Source organism: Vombatus ursinus, unplaced genomic scaffold, assembly GCF_900497805.2.
Source record: "Vombatus ursinus unplaced genomic scaffold, bare-nosed wombat genome assembly UNPS02014791.1, whole genome shotgun sequence".
In the NCBI taxonomy this organism is placed as follows: Eukaryota; Metazoa; Chordata; class Mammalia; order Diprotodontia; family Vombatidae; genus Vombatus; species Vombatus ursinus.
Genome location: NW_020954569.1, coordinates 73,276,949 through 73,296,678, shown reverse-complemented (window position 1 = coordinate 73,296,678; position 19,730 = coordinate 73,276,949).

The following is a 19,730-nucleotide window of genomic DNA, read 5'->3' as shown; positions in this document are numbered from 1 at the left end:
CCCTGAACAAGACACTCCATCTCCTCACTCTAGGTCTGGCTATCCTAGATGGCTAGAATACTCTTCCACATCTATGTCTTCTGGCTTCTCTGGCTTCCTTCAATTCCCAACAAAAATTCCACCTTCTTCAGGAAGCCTTTCCAGATCCCTCTGAATTCTAGTGCCATTTTTCTGTCAATTATTTCCAATTTATACTATTTATATGTGTACATATTTGTTTGCACACCATCTCCTCCATTAGATTGTGAGTTACTTGAGAGTAGGTACTGTGTTTTACCTTCCTTTGTAACACCTGTGCTTAGCACAGTGCCTGACATATTTGTTTGTCAGGCTTTCAGACATGGCCCCATGGACTATGTCATACCAATACTGTTCATGGGGTTTTCTTGGCAAGGATTCTGGAGTGGTTTGCCCAGGGTCACACAGGTAGGAAGTGTCTGAGGCTAGATTTGAACCCAGGTTTTCCTGACTCCAGGTCTAGTGCTCTGTCTACTGAGCCATCTAGCTGCCTCTGCCTGGCATATAGTAGGTGCTTAATAAATGTTTATTGAGTGATTATTAACTGACCCCAAATTAAATCAACTTAAATATTTCAATACTTTGACTCAATGCAAAGGAGGGCATAAGGGAGGAGTGGTGAAGAATATATTGGAAAACATGGTTCAAGAGTAAGATTAAAGGATTTTAGACACTACAGAGAATTAAGGAGGTTAAAGGATTTTAGACAATACAAAATGTCACATCTATGTGATATATTTTCTTTAAGAACTTGTACATGTTGTACAAGTTGACCAATGAATAATATCACAAAAATAGCATTGATTATATTTTAGCAGACAATATGTGAATCATTAGGACCCACATGTACAAAAATATTTATAGCAGCTCTTTTTGTGGCGTCCAAGAATTGGAAATTGTGGGGATGTCCATCAATTGGGGAATGGCTGAACAAGCTGTGGTATATGAATGTAATGGAATATTATTTTGCTGTAAGAAATGATGAGCTGGTAGACTTAAGAAAAACCTGGACTTACATGAACTGATGCTGAGTGAAGTGAACAAAACCAGGAGAATATTGTACACAGTAACAGCCACCTGTGCAATGACTGACTTTGATAGATTTAGCTCTTTTCAGCAATGTAAGGATCTAAGACAACTCCAAAGGCCTCATGATGGAAAAAGCTATCCAAATCCAGAGAAAGAACTATGGATTCTGACTACAGATGGAAGCATACTATTTGCTCCCCATTTCTTTTGTTGTTTTGTTTTGATTCTTTTTTCTCATGGTTCCTCCCATTGGCTCTAATATTTCTTTATATCATGACTAATGTGAAAACATGCTTAATATGAATGTATAAGTAGAACCTATATCAGATTGCATGCTGTCTTGGGGAGGGGGGAGAACAGTGAAGGGGAGAAAATTTAAAACTCAAAATCTTACAGAGGTGAATGTTGAAAACTAAAAATTAATAAATAAATTGATAAAAAATAAAGTACTTTGTAAAATTTTTAAAAATGTGAATCATTTTAGGATCAGATGTCTATACGTAAGTCAGTCTAAAAACTTATTAGAATAAGCTTCAAAATACCCAAATAGAAGAATAAATATAAGAAAAGACATATACTTGAGGGAAGTGACCTATTTAAATAAGCTATTGATGCCCCCAAATGAGAAATAGATAAAAGGACAAATTATTACTATTTCCTACTAGATTATTACTATTTCCTAAGCAATTACAGTTGATGGAAATCAATTGCTGCAACAAGGAGACAAATGCAATTTATATTAGAATATAAAGTCATTTGTAAAATCTTGTGGAAGAAGTTTGTAGAAAGTTATAAGCATCATTTCATAGAAGAAACTTTGAATAGAAATACAAATTCTTAGAAAGCTTGCAAAAGGTTTAATTAAGTCAGATCATCTTAAAAGACTTTAGCGATGAAATCAGAAGGAGAGCAACCAATATAAAAAATTTAAAATATCTGTCAAGACTTCTATCTCAACTCTTTTACATTTAAATAGCAGTGAAGTCACCATACTTGGACTCTAACAGTACAGTCCCTGGTGTGTGGAAATGACCTGAGAAAGTAGAAATGATCCAAGAAAACAAGTTGCAAAGTATAGCTGAACTACAAGAAGTACATACATAGGAGATCCTTGCCAAAGATGACAAATGTCTAAGGACATTGAGAGATTAACTCTCAAGATGTATGAATTAGGTGAAGATGTAGTAGGCTACAGTAGAAAAAGAAAGCTGGTTTTGGAATCAGAGGACCTGGGTTCAAATTCCTCTGTCCCTTTTTGTGTAAAATTGGAAAAGTCACTTAACTTCCCTGAGCCTCAGTTTCTTCATCTATAAAATGGAAAAGTTTTACTTCTCTAAAAATCCCTTCCAGTTCTAAATCTATGATGCCATGACAAAATCTTAAAGAAAAGTCACAGATCTTATCATTACAAAAATAAAATGACAATGAGAAAGTATAATTACCAACCCATATGGCTACTTTTCTACTTCTACCTTTAATAAGAATAATTATGCACATATTAGGGCATTTTTCAGAATAAGGTTTGAGAATAAAACATATCATAATCTCATCATTTCTTAATTAATATTTATTAAATTGAATTGCTTGCTTTCCACAGTGTCACTGTATCAGTGGCAATGTAAGGCATGTCTCCAACCAACAGCAAGACCTGTAAATACCTTCCACCTACCACAATGACGACACACAGGAAGCTACTCATGACTAAAACTGCAAGTCCTGAAACAAGACACTATAATTCTTAGCAGCCTTTGAGGCCTCCCCAACTCCGACTCTGTTGTATATTTTGTACACGAAGCATTTATTTTTCTTGTACTATTTTGTACATATTTTGTATGTACTTATAGACCTGCACATTGTCCATTGTCTACCTGGTAGAGTATAAGCTCCTTGAGGGCAGGAACTGTTTCGGGTTTTTTTTTCACCTTCATATCCCCAGGACCTACCACATTCATACAATAGCAACATTCTGTTTTCTGGCACTTCTAAGTGCCTTTTGGGAAATGCAGGCCAAGTCAGCCATTGCCCTTGTCAGCTGCTCCCATTGAGGCAGGTGTTAAAAAAGGAACTTCCCTCCATCCTTCAAATGGAAGAATCTTTTAGCTTCAAAGTTTCCCCATACCTGTTGGTACTTCATCTCTCAAGCCTGTCTCACCCTTTCCTAAAGAGAAAGGGTAAGGGAGATTGACCCACATGTCCCATCAGATAGCATTTACAAGGACTTTTCCTTGCTTAGCTGAAAATCTGCTAACTAGTCTTATGCCTAGGTGGTTAGGACAAAGTTCTAATGTATTGTCTCAGTGAGTCTTTGTCCCAAACTGCCTAAATTTAATATTCCTATCTGCCAGGATTTCTTCCTCTGGCCAGCATGAAAGGACTCTCAGAAGCTTTGTCCTAGGGGAGAAGGCACTCTGGGTTGTTTTTTCATATCCACAGACATTAATTTGAACTTTATCTTGAAGCTCCTTTCTCTGAAGTCAGGTTCCTTATGCAATAGTGAAATATTGGTGAAATTAGTGAAATCCCACTTCTCTGAGACAGAGCAGTAATTTTGGACAGTGGAAAGAATGTGGAATTTGGAATCAGGAGATCTGAGTTTCAATCCCACCTCAGACAAATATTTACTAGCTGTGGGACCATGGGCAAGTCACTTATGCTGTTAAAACCACAGTTTCCTCATTTGTAAAACTGGTATAATAATATTTGTATTACCTACCTCATAGGTCATTATGAGAAAACTGGTTAGCAAATCTTAATACTCTATGTAAAGGTGAGTTATTATTATCTAGGGAAAGTATATTGCCCAAGTCTCCCGTTGAGATGGGATTAGTTCTGCTTAGAGCTTTGGGCCAGGTAACAGATGATCATGATGGTGGTCTATTCTTCCATTTTGCATTTAAGACACTCAGTAATCTAATACTAATCTCCTTTATTATATATTACTCCCTTCATGTAATCAGCTACACTGGCCTTGATGTTTCTCTTACACCCAACACTCCCTCTTCCATTTCTGTGCCTTTGCGCTGGCTGTCTGATGAAAATTCAGTTCATCTAAGCCCCATCTTCTACCTGAGGACTTTCCTGAGGCCGTTGGCTGCTTTACCTTTCCAAAATTAACTCGTATTTATTTTGTGTATGCCTATATATATACATGTTGTTTCCCCTGGGAGCATATAAACTACTTGAGGGCAGGGGCTGTTTCATTTTTTTTTTGTCTCCCCAAGGCCTAGCACAGTACCTGACATATTATACATATATAATAAATGCTTATTGATACATCATGAAAATTACGAGCCAAAACTTAGAAAAGCCATTGTGACAAGTGCAAAATAGAGGAAATTATGTTCTATCCAAGGGGTAATATTGCTTTATCTAAAATTATTGAGAAGGACTGAGTTGGGTTTTTTGTTCTTATATTTTGCTTTTCTTTGTATCCCTAGGACTTAGTATAGTGCCTAGCACATAGTGGTCATTTAGTAAATACTTGTTGATTGATTTTCATCCCATCTCTTCCTGTGAAAAAATATTCTTTGTCTTTCCCATAACCTCCAATCTCTTTGTTCCTCAGGACTTTTCACAAACCATCATTTCTGCTGTAATAACATTCTCATCCTTTCCCAATCTTGACACCTTAGAGGAGCCAGTTCAACTCTACAGTGTCCTCTACTCTTGAATCCCTTGCTCCCTTGTCTTATATTGTTAGCATACTCCCACCCCATCATACTCTCCCCATCCCAGTTATCTGAGATCCTAGCTTTCATTGCACTAACCCTGTTCCAAGTCCCCCACTGCTTGTTCTCTTATGATATCCCTCTCTCCCTGACCCACCAGTGTTCTTTTCTTAATATACTCACTCCTTTCCACTGTGTATGCTCTCTGGAAGCCTTGCTCCCTAGGTAACAAGCTGTACCACCACCTCTCCCTTCTTTGAGATTTGTTCAATTCATATTTATCACCCAATCAATTTTTGAAAAACTGTTGTCTAGCAGCCCCTAAGATATCCTCCTTCATTCCTCAATGAGTTCAATGCCTGTCTCCCTGCCCTTCTCTCCTCCCCAACTTCTGCCCTCATACTAGAGGATTTTGACATTCATAATGATAGTTCCTCAAACACCCTAACTTCCCATTTTCTCAATTAAGTCATTTCCCGTGATTTCCATCCTACCTCAGCTACACAGAGATGATCATACCCGTGAACTTGTCATCATCTACAAGTGTTCTGCTGTCATATTCATGAACTCCAAAATTCCTTTATTTGACAACAGTTTTCTATCATTCTATTTTGTTCTTTGTCTTCATGATAACTTCCAATCCCTCCACCCTTCAACTATTCCCTAGGCCATTGCCCCTGTACTTTTTCCCTTTTCCAATCTTGATCCCTCGACAAAGAAATCCAACTCTATACTAACTTCTATGCTCAGTCCCTTGCTCCCTTAACCTACTGTTAATCATTCCCTGCCAAACCCCAACCTTGGATTACTCCCACCATCCACTATTGTTGTTTATATTTATGTCCTAAGGAACAAAGAGATTGGAGGTTATGGGGAAGACAAAGAATATTTTTTCACAGGAAGAGATGGGATGAAAATCAATCAACAAGCATTTACTAAATGACCATTATGTGCTAGGCACTATACTAAGTCCTAGGGTACAAAGAAAAGCAAAATATAAGAACAAAAAACCCAACCCAGTCCTTCCTCTCAATAATTTCAGATAAAGCAATATTACTCCTTGGATGGAGTATAATTTCCTCTATTTTGCATTTGTCATAATGACTTTTCTAAGTTTTGGCCCATGATTTTCATGATGCATCTAAACAGAATAATAAACGGAGATAAATGGAGCTGGAGAAAACCAAAAAAATGTACTGTGTTCATGACAAATTTGTTTCATTTGGTTTTAATTGGGCCCTCACTACAACAAGTCAATCATTTTATACCTTCCTAATTGATTTACTATCCCACTTACCACCACAATTTTTCCAAATCTTTTTATTTCTTCTCAAACTTCCCTTGGCTCCCCCTCTTCCCATTTTCTCAGCTGAAAAACCTTGCCTGATGTTTCACTGAAAAAAAATTGAAGTCATTTTCTGAGAGCTCTGTTTTCTCCCCTCCTTATCTCATATCACTCGGATGTTTTCCCAGTACTCTTTCTTCACCCGTCTCACATGAAGAGATAGCCTTTCTCCTTGTCAAAGCAAACTCCTCTACATGCACACTTGGTCACATTTCATCCAAATTTCTCCCACAGATTGCTCTTTCTATCATCCTCACTTTCTCACTAATCTTCATTCTATCTATTGGTTGCTTCCCTGCTACCTATAAATACTCCCACTTCTCTATCCTTAAAAAAATGTTCATTTGATTAGTTCAATTCTGCTAGATATAATCCTATATATCTTCTCCTTTTCGTGACTAAACACCTTGAGAAAGCTATCTACAATTAGTGCCTCTACTTCCTTTCCTCTTCCTCTCTTCTTGACTTTTTGAAGTTTGGCTTCTGAACTCATTATTCAACTGAAACTGCTCTTTCTAAAGTTACCAATAAACCTCTTAATTGCCAAATTGAATGGCCTCTTTTCAGTCCTCACAATTTTTTATCTCTGTAACCTTTGACTCTTAATCACCCTATTCTCCTTGATATTCTTTTTCTAGGTTTTTGTGATCCTGTTCTCTCTTGTACTCTTTCTTCGTCTCCTTTTCTGGATCTTCATCTAGGTCATATCCACTAATTGAAGGTGTTTCCCAAGGTTGTGTTCTGGGTCCTCTATTTCACTTGGTGATCTAATCAGCTCCCATGGATTCAATTATCATTTCTATGTAGATGACTCTCATCTGTATCTATCAAGCCGTAACCTTTCTTGATCTCCAGTGTCACATGCCCAACTGCCACTAAACACCTTGAACTGGATAGTTCATAGGTATTGTGAACTCATTATGACCCAAACTAACTCGTTAACTCCCTCCTCACCCCCACCCAAAGCTTTCGCTCTTCCAAACTTTCTTATTGCTGTTGAGGGCCTGACCAAACTCTTATTCATTCAGGCTGGCAATTCAGGTGTTATCTTCAATTCCATTCTTTCTCTCACCTCCCATGTCCAATCTTTTACCACATCCTGTTGATTCTCTCATCAAAACATTTCTTATATGTGCCTCCATTTCTCCTCTAACACTGCCACCTTTCTGGTGCAGGACCTCATCACTCACACCCAGACCATTTGCAACAGTCGTTTGACTTTCTTTCCCTATTCCAGGCAATCCTCCACTCAGCTGCCAAATTGAACTTCCTAAAACACAGGTCTGACTATGTGTCTCTCTACTCAACAAAATTCAGTAGCTTTTTATTTCTACCAGGAGTAAATATAAAGTCTCCCATTTGACCTTTAAAGTTCTTTGTTACCTGGTCCCCTTCTTCCTTTCCAGTTTTCTTAATGTTATTCCCCTCGATGTACACTGTGACCCAGTGACACTGGCATCCTTGCTTTCCTTCACATAAGGCACTATATCTCCCACATCCCATTTTCACTGACTGTCCTTTGTGCTGGATTATTCCTTCTCTTCATCTCCACCTCCAGATTTCTCTAGCTTCCTTCAAGTGACAGCTAAAATCCCACCCTTTACATTAAGCCTTTTCCAGTTCCATTCAATACCAGTGCTATTCCTTTGAGATTACCTCCAATTTATACTGTATATATATTGTATGCATATAGTTGTTTGCATGTTGTCTCCCTGTAAGGGGTGGGCCTGATGTATGTACTGTGTTAGTTAAGATTGATACTGGGACAAAAAGAGGCACTTGTAAGTCATTGGACAGTTAACCAAAGGAGATTTATTTAGCACTAATACATCAAGAATATGCAACAAGGATTCAGTGGCACTTAGTTTCTGTAGATGTTGCTCCTTGTCTCCATGTGGCAATGCATGTATTCAGCAGGGTAAGGAATGGTCCCTAGACATCCACCAAGTCTGAGGGGGCATCCAACTGGATGGGATTTTTAAAGCCTTAGGTGAACACCTAATATGATTAAGTGAAGCACATCAATACCGCCAGAGGCTACCAAGAAGTCAACCATGCTAACCCAGGCTGTGACAAATTTATTTTACCTAATTTCAACTGGGTCTTTGCTGTAGCAAGACAGTCCTTTTATTCCTCTCTAGTCAATTGTCTATCCCATTCACCACAGTGACTGTTTCAAACACTCCTTCTCATTTTTAGCCTCCCCGTAGCACCTTCTTTCTTCCACTCTTTCAGACATGGAGCTCACTTAATATTTCTCTAAAAGAATCAAGGTCATTAGGCCATGAGCTCACTTTTCTTTCCTTTTCATTTCAGTCTCCCTGACATCACTCTCTCTGTTTCCTTTTTTGTCCCAGTGTCTGGTGAAGAGGTAGTTTTTCTCCTCATCAAACCATACCCTTTTATATATACTCTTAATCCTGCCCCTTCCTGTCTTCTCTAGCAAATTATATCTATTATCATTTCCTCTCTAATCTTCTATCTCCCACATCTCTCAGGTTCTTTCCCTACTTACTACAAATATAGCTACTTTTCCCGTTAAAAAAGTCACTAGTTCCTACCATCCCTGCAAGCTATAACCTATGTCCTTCCTTACCTTCTCAACTAAACTACTTGAGAAACTGCTCTCTCCAAAGTTACCAATGACCTTTTAATTGACAAATCGAATGACTTCTTCTCAATTATCATCCCTCTTGAACTCTTACATCATTTGGCAGTGTCAACCACCTTATCCTCATGAATGTTCTTCCCCTTCTGGTTCTTTATATTTTTTATTGCTTCTCTCCCTACCTGACTCCTTCTCATTCTCCTTTGCTAGCTCCTCATTCATATCACATTGACCAGTTATGGGTGTACACCAAAACTTTGCCCTGAGCTCTCTTCTCTTTATACTCTGTCACTTGATTATCTTATCAACTCCCATGCATTCAATTATAATCTTTATATGGATAATTCACACACATATATGATATACATATATCATGTATGTATATACATGTATCTATATCTACATATGTATGTTTTGTGAATATATATACATACTTATATATCCCTAGGTATATATGTATGTATGTGTACATACACACATGCACACACACACACATACATACATATATGGTTCTTTTCTGAGCCCCAGTTCCACATCAAAACTGAATGTCTGTATATATCTCAAACCCAATATGTCTAAAAAAGAACTCAATAACTTTCCTCTTAAATTCATCCTTCATCTTATTATTCCAATAAGGCACTGCCATAATTCTAGTTACCCTGGTTCACAACTTTGGTGTCATCCTCAATTGCACAACCTTCCTCACTATCCATATCTAATTAATTGCCAAATCTTGTTTTGATCTCTACAATAGCTCTGGTATACATCTCTTTCTCTCAGCTCCCATAGTCACCACCCTAGCTCAAGCCATTATTTTCTCTTGACTATACTATTGCAATAGCCTTCTAATTGCTCTCCCCATCTCAAATCTTTCTCTGCTCCAATCTATCCTCCATAGCTGCCAAAGAGAGTTTCCTAAAGCACACGTCTGGCAACTTCACTGTCTTCTTCAATAAATTCCAAAGTCTCCCTACAACCTCTAAGAACTCCTCTGTTTTGCATTTTAAAACTTTCATTACCTGTTCCTTTTCTATCTTTCCAGTCTTGCATATTACTCCTCTCCACACATTCTACATTCTAGCCTACTATCCTATTCACTGTTCTTCATATATAGCACTCCAACCTCTCTCTGTACCTTTGCACTAATTAGCTCCCATACCCACAGTGCTCTCCTCACTTTCACCTCTTAGTCCCTAAGAAATGACAAGCAAGGAGGTTTCAGAAAAACTTTGACTTATATTAACTGAGGCATAGTGAAGTGAGCAGAACCAGGAGAACATTGTACACAGTAACAGCAACATTGTTTGATGATCAACTATGATTGACTTAGCTCTTCTCAACAATACAATGATCCAAGACAATTCTGAAAGACTTATGATGGAAAATGCTATTCACATCCACAGAAAGAATTGATGGAGTCTGAATGCAGATCAAAGCATATTATTTTCACTTTCTTTATTTTTTTTGGTTGTTTTTTTCCTTTTGTTCTATTTCTTGTTTCACAACATTACTAATATGGAAATATGTTTTATATGACTAATATGTGTATATATATAACCTATATGAAATTCCTTATCATCTTAGGAGAAGGAAGGAGGGAGAAAATTTGGAACTTAAAATTTTATTTAAAAAAATGAATGTTAAAAATTATCTTTACATGTAATTGGAAAAAATAAAACACTATTTAAAAGCAAAGAAAAAACCCCTAGCTCCTTGAAGATTCATCTTTAATATTATCTTTTGGAGGAACCCTTTCTAGGTTCTCCCAGCTGCTGGTGCCTTCACCCCAAAGCTTACCTTGTAACTATTTCATTTATTTCTATGTATATACATGTTGTATGCCCCCATTAAAACATAACTTCCTTGAAGTCATGGACTATTTTAACTTCTGCTTTTTCTATTCAAGTAATTAGCATAGTACTTGACTTATAGTAAGGGAGAATGAGTGGAGAATGACTTTGATGTTACCAACTTGGATGACTGAAGGGACAGAGAGAAGGAAAGAGGAAAAAAAAGAAGCAAGCATTTAGTAAGCACTTGCTGTGTGCCAGTTTCTAGTTGAATTCCTATAAGGAGAAGGAATTCACTACAATGTGAGGTGGAACACTGTCACCTCTAATTGTTAGGAAGCTTCTCCTGACATCAAGCTTAACTTTGCTTCTTTGCAGCTTCCACTCATTACTCATGGTTCTACCCTCTTTGGCCAAAAAGAACAAACTTAATCTCTCTTCCACGTGATAATTCCTCAGGTGCCTGAAGGAGGCTAGTTTGTCCTCTCTGAATCTTGAGCAGTTTAAACATCTTTATCCAATATTCATATGTGATTTGGACTTAAGGTTCTTCATCATTCTGGTTGCTCTCTTCTGGGTACTTTTCAGCTTATCAATGTCTTTCTTAAATTGCAGCACTCAGAACTAAACACAGCATTTAAGATGTGGTTTGACCAGGGCAGAATACAGAAAGACCCTCATCTCCTTATTCCTAGAAGGTACATATGCATAATATAGACCAAGATCACTTTTTGGGGGAGGTAGGGACTACCATATCACAATTACTATTGACTCACATTGAGCTTGAAATTCACTAAAACCCCCAGATTTTTTTGTCTAACCATGTACCTTGTACTTCCAAAGTGGATTAAAAAAAAACACCAAAGTATAAACCTTTGTTTCGTCTTACTAGATTTGTCTAATTTCTTTCAGGATTCTTAACCTGTAGTCCATGAATTTTTGTTTAAAATATTTTGAAAACTATTCGCATAGAATTAGTTTCCTTTGTAATCCTATGTACTTTATTTTATGCATTGAAAACATTCTGAAAAGAGGCCCATAGTTTTAGCTAGATTGTCAAACGGGTCCATGATACAAAAAAGGATAAGAATTCCTACTCTAGCCTGTCGATATCTTTTTGAATTTTCACTCTTATCTAGTATGTTAGCTACATCTCCTAGTTTTGCTTCATCTACAAATTTGAAAAGCATGCTACCTATATCTTTATTCAAGTCATTGATAAAAATGTCAAGCTGAACAGAGCTAAACACGATAACACTCTGCTGGAGATGTCTTGCCAAGTTGACATTAAAACATTTTTGACTACTCTCTTGAGTCTAACCATTCAGTCAGATCCAAATTTATCTAACTTTATTATTGTCTCATTCACACATATCCATAATGTTAAAATTAAAAGCCTGATTTTATCTGCATAAATAATATCAACAACATCCCCCTGTATGAATATAGTAACCCTATTAAAAAAGAAGTAAGATTAGTCTGGCATGACCTGCTCTCACTGCTTCCTTTCCTAGATATTCACTAATAATCTCTCTCATGATCTGTTTTGAAATTTTCCCAGGAATTAAAGTCCAGTTAATTGACCTACATTTTGTACACTTTATTATTTTCCCTTTTAAAAAAAATGAGGCAAGTGCCCTTCTCTAGTCCTGCAGCATATTCCCTGCTCTCCACAATTTTAGAAATATTTCTAGCAGTGGCTAAACAATTACAACTATCAGGCCTTTGAGTCCCTAAGGATGTAGTTTATTTTGAGGCATGGGGGGGCCTAATTTGCTAATTTGCAAGGGAGGGGGAGGAATGAATTATATTTATAAAACTGGGTCAAGAAGATTTGGGGGTGAGTATATGGAATAATAGTTGAGAAAATATGTCTCAAATAAGTCTTGTAGAAAACAATGAATGAAGGAATATGGAGAGATAAGAGAAGTAAGATAATGTGTGACAACCTGACAAAGTTTTGTGAAGCAGTGGTTGAAGATCTTGTGCCTAATCTGAAGATGGCCCCATGGGAAGCTACTGAAAGGTCCAAAGAGGAGAAAAACATAATCAAAGTAACAGGCTTTAGAAAAGAATATTTTGGCAATGGTGTTAACAATTACCTGGACAGACTGCTGAAAGCTGTGTCTGGCAAAGAGTTGTTTGTGTTAGTCTAGTCAAGAGCAGATCTGTGACCTGGGCAAATAAAGAGAGGTTACATCAAAGTAACTCAATTAGCTAGAGATTTTGTATACATAGCAATGTAATTACCTGAGTTCTTTAAAATGCCTGGCAAAGCACTGGTGATTATTGTAGTCATAATTGCCCAGCTTTTCTTAAATAATCCTGTTTAGCAACAAGGATGAAAACAAGCTCACCAGGCAATCTACAAATCTATACTCTGGAAGCAGAGTAAGCTTGATCCAATTAAGCTTTCCCTGGGAGTTGCTTTTCTTCAGGCAATCAAGGATTAGTTGGGTGCTTCCTAAACAATTCAAAAAGTTACTGCAAAAGAGCTGGGACAACTACAAGTAGCTCCAGAAAGCCAAAGCTGAAAGGAAGCTTAGATGCAGATGTATCTGGTGACAAAAGGAAAGTTTGATGTTGTAAAGATCAATATTGCCTAGGTAGGAACCTGGAATGTAAGAGCTATGAACCAGTGTAAGCTGGATGTGGTCAAACAGGAGATAGAAAGATTAAACATCAACATCTTGGGTGCCAGTGAACTTAAATGGACAGGAATGGTTAAATTTAGTTCAAGTGATCACTACATATACTACTATTTGCAAGAGTCCCTAAAAAGAAATGGAGTAGCCCTGATAGCCAATAAAAGGGTAAGAAAAGCAGTACTGGGGTACAATCTCAAAAATGACAGAATGACATGTGTTTGAATCCAATGCAAATCATTCAACATCACAATAATACAACTCTATGTTTCAATCACTGCTACCAAAAAGGCCAAGGTGGTTCAGTTCTATGAAAGTCTACAATATCTTCTAGAAATAACATCAAAAAAAGATGTCACATTTATCATAGGGAATTGGAATGCTAACATAGGAAATTAGAGGCAGATAGGAATAACAGATAAGTTTGGCCTGGGAGTACAAAATGAAGCAGGGCAGAGACTAATAGAGTTTTGTCACGTTAACTCACTGGTCATAGCAAACATTATTTTTCAACAACCCAAAAGATGATTCTACACATGGACATCACCAGATGGTCAATAGAGAAATCAAATTATACCTAACCTAAATAACATCCCTTGTGAATGTGAAATGAAAGTGATGAATAGATTTAAGAGATTAGATCTGGTAGATAGAGGTTCACAATATTGTATAGAAGGTAGCAAAAACAAAACAAAACAAAACAAAAACTTCCCAAAGAAAAAGAAGAGCAAGAAAGCAAAATGGCTACCTGACAAGGCTTTATAAATACTGAGGAAAGAAGGAAAACAAAAAGTAAAAGAGAAAGATATATACAACTGAACGCAGAATTCTAGAGAATAGCAAGGAGAGATAACAAGATTTTCTTAAATAAGCAATGCAAAGGAATAGAAAAACAATAGAATTGGATGGACAAGATCTCTTCAAGAAATTAGAGATATAAAGGGAACATTTCATGCAAAAATGGACATTATAAAAGACAAAAATGGTAGGGGCTTAACAGAAACAGAAGAGATTAAGAAGAGGTGGCAAGAACATACAAAAGAACTATACAAGAAAGATCATAACATTACTGATAACCATGATGCTATGGTTACTGATATAGAACCAGACATGAGAATGAAGTAAGGTGGGTCTTAGGAAGCATTGCTAACAATAAGGCTAGTAAAGGTGACACAATTCCAGCTGAGCTACTTAAAATCCTAAAAGATAATATTCAATATGCCAACAAATTTGGAAAACTCATCAGTGGCTACTGGATTGGAAAAGATCTGTTTATGTCCCAATCCTGAAGAAAGGCAATGCCAAAGAATGTTCAAATTAGTGAACCATTCATACGCCCACAAGGTTACACTTAATATTCTACAAGCTAGGTTTCAGCAGTATGTGAACCAAGAATTACTAGAAGTACAGAGGAACTTGAGATCAGATCACCAACATTCACTGGATTATGAAGAAAGCAAGGGAAGTTTCAGAAAAACATCTACTTCTGCTTTGTTGACTACACTAAAGTCTTTGTGTGAATCACAACAAAATGTGGCAAGTCTTCAATGAAATGGCAGTACCAGATCATCTTATTTGTCTCCTGAGGAACCTGTATGTGTGTCAAGAGGTAATAGTTAGAACCAAACATGGAACAACTGATTGCTTTAAGATTTGGAAAGGAGTACAACAAAGTTGTGAGTAGTCCAAGCTGCCCAAATGGAGACCTAGCTGGCCAGTTTCAGTTGGGCAACTCAGCTCCTCCTCTCCTCTCCTCTCCTCTCCTCTTTTCTCCTCTACTCCTGAGGGTGTTCTGTCCAAAGGAAGGTAAATTTTGATGGACAAAACCTACCTAATTAACTTGGAGCTTACTGGCTAGATTTCTTTCTCCAAGACCAATTCCAATTCACCCTGGATCTCATTGATTGGACAACAATAAGTCCCTGTTCAAGTACCACTTAATGGTTAATTTTTGGGCCCTCCTGGTTAGAGTGAATGTAAATAGTAACTGTTTCTCTTTTGGCCAGCAACCCTGAGGGTCTTCCCCTTCCAGTTTGATTTTTTTTTAAAATTTATTAAAGGAGCCATCCTTTGACTCACTTTTTTCACTGAATGGACATTGCCTCAATCAAAGTGAGAACTTGAAAAGATCTTAGCTTAAAAAGACCAAGGTTTCCCAGTGCATCCTGGGCCATCTCCAGCCATGATCTATATCTGGCCATTGGACCCAGATGGCTCTGGAGGAAAAAGTGAGGCTGGTGACTTTGCACATCTCTCCCTCACTCAAATCCAATTCAATTGCAAGTCATGTCATCATTTCCCTGATATCATGGTCCTCTTCAAGAACAAAGGACAAACCACAACCACACAATATTGTTATCTTATTTCCTTCACTTATATGCAAAGTACATCATATGAAGTGCCAGGCTAAACAAGTCAAAAGCCAGAATTAAGGTTGCAGGGAGAAATATCAACAATCTCAGATATGCAGATGATAGCACTCTGATGGCAGAAAGTGAAGAAGAATTAAGAAGACTCTTGATGAGGGTGAAAGAGGAGAATGCAAAAGCTGGCTTGAAGCTTAACATTAAAAAAAATGACAAACATCATGGGAACTGGACCCATGACTTCCTGATAAACAGAGAGAGAAGAAATAAAAGTAGTGTCAGATTTTATATTCTTGGGCTCAAAGATCACTGTAGATGGCAACTACAGTTATGAAATTAAAAGACACTTGCTCCTTGGAAGGAAATCTATGGCAAAACTGAGCAGCATACTAAAATACAGAGATATCACCTTGCCAACAATACTGAAAGAAATTAATTTAGGCTATTCATTGTAAGAATAAATACTGAAACTGAAGTTTAAATACTTTGGCCACATAATGAGGAGATGGGATTCATTGGAAAAAATCCTGATATTGGGAAAGATTGAAGGCAAAAGGAGAAGATGAGATAGATAGGCAGTGTAATGGAAGCAATGAACATGAGCTTGGACACACTTTAGGAGATAGTGGAGGATAGAAAGGTAGGGTGTGCTATGGTCCATGGGGTAATGAAGAGTCAGACTGAAGAAATGAACAACAAACTCCTATATGACCAGTATAGTGGTACCTACTGTGCTATGAGACTGTACAAGGGTCAGAAGTAGGCTTCATCAGTCAATAAACATTTATTAAGCACCTAATATGTACCATGCACCGAGCTTGCAGTCTAGATAGTGATAAGATGACACACATTAGACAATGAGAACAATGAAGTTTGGAAATGTGTAGTACTGGTTGTTTTTCTTATTGGTATACTCTAGTTACCTCAAAATGAGGATACCTTGAGAGACCCATTGTCATGCTTTCTATTCCTCTGCATTAGGAATGTTTTATCACAGGTAGGCACACCCTCTACTCTACATTTATCTGACAGAGAAAATCCTCACATTCTCATAGGTCAACATAAGAGTTACAGGAGGCCTCAAATTTCAAAGTACATTCAGATAATATTCCCTTATCTCAACAGTTTTATGATAAACTGTGGTTAGAAAAAGAAATGTTGTGAACAAAAAACTATGTTTCCATTCAGATTACATTGCTGACTCATTCCTCCCCTCCCCTATGATGATGAAATTTCAGGATTTTGAAATTCCTCTGAAATACGTCTGGCGCAGTGGATAGAGTATTAGATCTGCAGTCAAGAGGACTTCAGACATTTACTAACTGTGTGATCCTGAGCAAGTCAATTAACCTCTGCCTGCCTCTGCCTTTCTCATTTGTAAAATAGGGATAATAATAGCACCTACATCACAGGGTTGCTGTGAGAATAAAATTAGATAATAATTATCAATTATAATTAATATAATGATATAATATATCATATAATATATAAATAAATATATATGAAATTATATTTCAAGTCTTAAAGTACTTTATAAATGTTAATTAATTTGGAACTCAATTTTTAAAAATGAATGTCTAATTTTTTAATGTAATTGGGAAATATATTTAAAATGTATATTTTATAATTATAAAATATATCTAAAATATATTTTTTAAAAAGAAAAAATCAATGAAGCCAATTTATGACTGTGAGACAAAAGAAATACTGCAGAAATGTAGAGTTGGAATGGATCATAGAGACCTTCTAAATGACAAAGAATCTCCTCTATGATATTCCAATGAAGTGGTCATTCTTCCTCCAAGACTTCCAGTATTTGGGAATTCACTACCACCAGATGCAGCTCATCGCATTTTTTCCCTTGAAAGTGAACTGAATTCTTCACTTAACAATTTCTGCTCATTGCTCTAAATTCTCTCCTCTGGGGTCAAGCAGAACAAGTCTAATCAATTTTCTGCAAAATAAATACTTTCATGTTCCTCCTAAGTCTTCTCTTTCACAGGAAAAATAGTTCATCCAAAGAATCACTGTTTGAAATGCTTGACCATGATCATACTGTCTTAGTGATCCTTTTATAGAAACTCTTCAGCACAAAGATAGCTTGTCTAACGTGAAGCACCCAGAACTGAAAACACTTATCCAGATGTAATCTGACCAGTTTAGACTACAGCAGGATGATCACCTCCACAGGTATGTTTGTAAATCAAGTCTTGATTTGTAGCTGGTTTCTCAGCTATCAATGTTCACACTGATAATTTAAATGGCCTCTTGAGAGCCCATACAAGCTAGTTCTGGAATACACTTATCACCATCTTTGTTCAGGACATTTTACCTTTATTAATGCAACCTAAAATAGTCATTGACTTTTTTTTTTTTTTGCTGTTATGTGCCAGTGTTGACTCACATTGAGGTTGCAGTACACTAACACCCTCAGATCCTTTTTATACAAATTGTTGTCTAGCTGCATTTCCCACTTCCTGTACTTAATTGATTGTTTTTTGAAGCTAAGGGTAAGAATTTTAGAAAAAATTCTATTATCTTTATAAAACCTAATGCTAATAAATTTATTGTTTATTAGGTTTGGTTCACTGTTCTAGACTTTAGAGATATTTTGGGATCCTGACTGTTATTTAGTGTTGTAGCTATTCCTCTCAGCTTTGTGTTATCTGCAAATTTCAAAAAGCATGTCATTTGTTTTCATTCAAGTCATGTAAAAAAAAAAAAAGTTGAACATCACAGGATTAAGAACAGATCCCTGGGACGCTTCCTGAGTAATATCTATTCCATTAAAGATTATTCCTGTCTTGTCATTCAGTTCTGGATCTAGTTAACCATACTGTCATCCAGCTAGCCCCTGTCTTTCCATCTTGTCTACAAAACTGATCTTAAAGACTTTGCCAAATGCCTCGCTGAAATCCAAGGATACTCTGTCTGTGGAATTTCCCTAATTTTACAGTCTAGTAATCCTATCAAAAAGGAAGGAAGGAAACAAGCATTTATTAAGCATTTGCTACACCCCAGGCATTGTGCTAAGCACTGGGGATACACATACAAGTAAAAAGAAAGCCAGTCCCTGTTTTCAAGGAGCTTACATTCTAATACAGAAGACATCACATAAAAGAGAGATGAAAATTCAGAGAAAAAGTGGTGGAGATACTCAGGATGGATTCATGGTTTTGAAGTCTGGGAGCCAGGAGCAGGGACAGGAGAAGAGTGAAGACTGGCCTGAGCCTCTTCATATAATGGAGGCCGCAGAAGGAGGTTGTCAGGAGAAGAATGGCAAAGGGCAGAACTCTTACAAGGGATAATCCAGGTTAAGAAGACCACAAAGAGTTGTATGTTCCAGAGCAGGAAGACACCAGAGGCTGAGAGAAGTTACAGGATGAGACAGTGGTAGGAGCAAGGTTTTTAAATCTGGAAGCCAGGAATATTGTTGGGAAGAAAATGAAGGTGACCTGGGCCCCTCTATAAAATAGAGGCCCCCAGAGGAACTCACTAATGGGAGGAGGAAAGTCTTACAGGGGAATAATCCAGGTTAAGAAGAGGTAGTTTGTTTTTTCCAGGGTGAGGAAGCCACAGGCACTGAGGGAGGTTTCAGGATGAGACAGCAATTTCAATCAATCACCAAACATTTATTAAATACCTACTCTGCCTTATGCACTAAGCTAGATGCTGGGAATACAAACACAAAAGTAAGATAGTTCTTGCCCTCAAAGATGTTAGATTCTACTAGAGAGTTAGGCTGGTATGGCCTGTCCTTTTTGTAGTAATGCAAGCTTTTAACTGCAAAAGCTTTGAATCTTTGAATCCCTGTCTTAAATACTCACAAATTATTCCAATACTAATGCGTTCCAAAATTTACTAAGAATAGAATTAAAGCTCTCTGAATTATATCAGGTATTAATGTTGTTCTTTTTTATTTGTTTATTTTTGAAAAAAGCACAATATTTGCTATATTTTTTCAAGCCCTCCATTCTCCATGAGCTTTCAGAGATCATTGATCAAGGATCATAAATCATGTCTGCCAATTCTTTCAGTATTTAAAGATTTTCTGGATATAATAACTTGAGTTCATTGAAATGTCCTCATAGCACATACCCAGAGTGTTAACTCTTTGTAAACCATTTTTGTTTTGAGTCAGAATGGTATAATGGAAAGAGCATTGGTCTTATTGCAGTAGACATGAAATCCATGATCCCATAACCTAGCAAAGCTCTCACCCAACAAGTGATCTGACCTTGGTAGAGTACCTGATGCTGTC